Source organism: Pinus tabuliformis, chromosome 6 (genome assembly GCF_031772625.1).
Source record: "Pinus tabuliformis cultivar Carrire ecotype Pingquan chromosome 6, CPIR1, whole genome shotgun sequence".
NCBI classification, from domain to species: domain Eukaryota; kingdom Viridiplantae; phylum Streptophyta; class Pinopsida; order Pinales; family Pinaceae; genus Pinus; species Pinus tabuliformis.
In genome coordinates, this window is record NC_142292.1 from 327,035,345 (window position 1) to 327,039,657 (window position 4,313).

A 4,313-nucleotide genomic window follows, 5' to 3' on the forward strand; every position below is an offset into this window, starting at 1 on the left:
TGCCTATTTTATTGAAATTTGAAAATGTAAGTGTATATGAAATTGTAATTTTGTATAATTTAAATAATATAAAGAAACCTAATACGATGTATTTAGTTGACCATGGTTGACTAGGAATTAAGAGTATAGTATGTGATGAACTAAACATGACCATGGAAGACCATGTTGACAATGGTTGTGTATGTTGACCATGTTTGGATGATTATTGACCATGATCAATAATCGTTAGCCATTGTAATGTACCCTTTCTATATATATATATAATTGTCACAATAATGTATTAAATATAAAATTGTCTCATGAATGAATTAGTTGCGGACAGTTTCAAATCATCTAATGTGGTGTATCATCAACACTAAAAGATACAGAAAATCTTATCCAATAAGGAATTATAAAGAACAAAAAGTCAAAAAGAAAATGACTAATAGAAAATTTGAAAAAATTAGTCAAATAATCATTAAGAAATAATAATAAATTAATATAAATATAATTATTTATAAAAATGAATAAAAATAACTAGGGATAAAATATGGAAAAAGAATAAAAATAAAAAAATAATATACACATGCAACAAATCACCCAATCATGTGGTTGTATACACAGGCAACAAATCACCCAATCATGTGGTTGTTTAGTTCCTATGGTGGAGATCTTTTATGTTTAATCCGAAAATCATGTAATTATTTTCGTGGTTAGGGTAAGCACTTACCCCCCTCCCATTGTACTGAATATCATTTTATAGTCTTCACTCCCTATTCTCGGAGGTCTACTCCTCCATGGGGCTTCACTAGGAGAGTAATACCATACCACGTGTGTTCATATTGGGGGATATATATTGAGGGAAAAATGACATAATATACTGAGCATATAGGGGGTAAAGGGTTTTTATATTGGCAGGTATAAAAAATGGAGCTTAAAAGTTAATGAAAAAATATAAAGTGGTATAAAAAAGGTTAATGAAAAAATGGATACCTAAAATATAGAGTGAAAATATGGGTTTTTTAAACTGGAAAGGTGTATTTGGTTCATATTGGTAGGGGGTTCAGTAATGTGATTTTAAGAGGTATTTTTTAACATGTAGTCAAATTAAGGGTATTGTTTAGTATGCCACGAATGCATGTGCTATGCTATAGGTTCATTGAGTGAAGCCCATGTGTGCTCCTCTAATGGATTTAGGGTTTCTAGCGTTCGACTCCTTGGTGAATAATTGTGGTTTTGGTTGGCACTTTGTCAACTTGCTCTTCTTCTGATGATAATGACATGTAAAAATCTCTTCTCCTTGTTCTAGACTTCTATTCACAATCCCTTATGTTAATTCTCATGTTGGTAATTTTCGTTGTCTAATACTTTTTTTGTTGCAATTTATTTTAGGGTCTAGTTTATAGGTATTAACTTGTACAAAACCTAGTCCATTATTTCAGTTAATTGTTATTTGGCTTCTTGGACAATAATAGAACCCTAAATCCTTTGGTTGTTGATTATTTACAAATCAGGTTTTCTTCTCATAACTGTAGAGCTTGCAGCCAAGTATGCTCAACTCAGTTAAGTAAAACCCTAATCTTATTTGAAAGACTTTTATTTTTTTCAAAAAGGATTCTTTATATCCTTGGTTGTGGTTTATATTGGTTTATTGTAGGTTAAGACTCTTAACGAGTTGACTGCTTCATGTTTAAGGCTAAGTCCTTTCCTTTAGGAACGTCGAGCAAGAATTTGTTCTCTGACTTTGCTACAATTCTCTCTTGTTGAGGTCCAATTGGTTAAGGGTTCAAAAATTATGGGAAACTCAATTCATAAGCCCCATATGATCATATCATTCCTACTTCAATTTTTTTACCATTGTAGATTCATTTCTTAGTAGGGTTTGATGGCCTTCAGTATTACAACAAGAACGTTGGAATTCCTAAGGTAATTAACTTTATTTATCAACCCACGGTTCATACAAACTTAAGAGGCATTGATACCATATGTACAACAAGAAATGTATTCTACTTAGGTTGATATGATGCAACTAAAGAAAATTTAAAATGCATAGAGACCACTAGGCTACAGGAAATGCTCAGAAAATTTCATGAACAATAAATAGATCTATTCTAGCTTGCAAGAAAGGAAACAACTAAAAGGAATCATATTCTATTGCAGAAAAGTAAATGACAAAAGGTGAACCGTAATCTAATTGCAAGAAGCTAAATGAAAAGAAGTATTTCTACTCTGTTTTACAGAATTAAACCTATGTTATTGCGGGAAAGTAAATGACTGAAATAAATCTATGCTTCTTGCGAGAAATAAAAGAGAACACTTCAAGAATGATGGAGGCAAATCAATCCCACTATATGGTGCATGATAAATTGATTTTGTAGTTGAAATAAGACAAACAAAAAACAAACCCTAATTGCATAAAGAAAGCTACAACGACTAGGGTAAATTTTTGATCCATGTGGCTCTAGGGAGGCTAAAAAATCGAAGTCTTTGGATTTCGTCGAAACTAGGACTAGAATGAAGAGCTCGTCATTCTGATTCAGAAGATGCAAATGACACTCAAATCTGACTTCGTATGTGCAATTTATTGACATTCAAAGTTCAAGTCAAAGGGAGAAACACTTTTGTCGCCAACAAAATTTCGAGGTCACTAAATCTAACGATCAAGTTAAATCTAGTGGAATCTGCTGAAATTAGCGATTGCTAACTAAGAAAGAATTTGGAACTTAGCAGTGGATGGAATTGACCAAATTGTCCCCTACTTAATTTTGTTGATGACCCTTAAAATTAGGTCGATGGTTTTTTAATTACAGTTTAAGAAAAATAAAAATAAAATAAAAAAAGGTGGCGGGCCACCAACCCCGCCACCCCACTATTCAATTTATATAAAATTATATTTAAAAGTGTCGAGACCTGCGGTTGAATCGAGACCCCACCCATCGCCCAACGACAATATGTTATAATTGGGAGGCCAGTGGGGATTGATCTTTCCTAGCCGACGATGGTGATTGAACCTACTCAGCCATTGGCCGTCTAGACCAACGAGCGACCCCATTAACACACCACACCATATTAATAATAACAATAATAATAATGCCTGCGGTTATAATGGGGGGTTGGCAAGGTTGGAACCCCCAACCAATCCGGTCAAAACAATTTTAAATTTGGTCTGCCAACCAGGAAAGCCCAACTGGGCCATTTGGAAATCCTCCAAAACTTTTATATAAAAACCCAAATTCATTTGAACATCGTCGACAAACGGAATATAGCCGAGAGGAACCACGCGAGCGAAACCAAGACATAGGCGGGAACGATTTGTGAGATGAGAATATTCCACCAAATATTCCTTGGAATATTCTAGAATGCAAAATCATTGAAGAATCTTTAAGATTCCTTGGGGGCTGAATTTTGGCAGTGTCAGAAATATGCCAAGTTTATACTAATCTGGGTCGATTTTTTGCTAGGATTCTAATGGTGCAGTTTGTTTCTTCATCTAAGAAGTCAATTTTCTGACCATCTTCAAAAGAGAATCTTGTGAGAAATCTAAAAGATTCTTAGGGAGCCTCGATTTGACCATGACAGAAAGGGTTCATGTTTATAATCAAAGTTCAAACTTTTTTGCTACGAATTTGATGGTGTAGACGATTTTCTGATCTGAGTAGCTTATTTTTAGGCCATTCCTATATTTTGAGGTATAAGGTGTATTTTTGCCATGTATTCATTGGATTTTTTTGCTTATGAATGAAGATGCCTCCCCACTTTGAGCAGGGCCTAGAGACATAGTCCACATCAGGAAAACTTCGTTATCAAGTTTTGCGTGTTCATTGTCTTTATGGTTGCCTTTGATTTTCTTCTTCTTTAAAGTGTATGCATATGTGTTATATCATGCTCTTTCACATGTAATTATGAATACATCAATGAAGTAAAAGATCCTGGATCAAGTTTGGTATCAGAATGGGTCTTCGGTTGATGTGAATTTGCAAGTGTGAATGATAACCATGAAGATGCTCCAAAAGGGTGGAGGTAAACTTAAGTCCTTTGATCCAGAAGTGAGGCATGCAACATGAGGAAGGAAAATGGCATATCATGATTCTCATCTGGAGGAAGAGCAAGCTTTCCATAAAGATTTTTACGCCATGGTCGACTAAGTGGACAAATTATTTACAGAATACGAGAAGACAATGGTAAGGAAGGAGAAGAAAAAAGAACCAACATAAGAACATGCTTTGGTAAATCAAGGGAATGGATAAGAACCTCTCGAACCTCCATCTCCCTCTTTTAGTGAATGCTCCACTTCTTCTTCATCTTTTTATCATTCTAACAATAGAAAAGCTCAT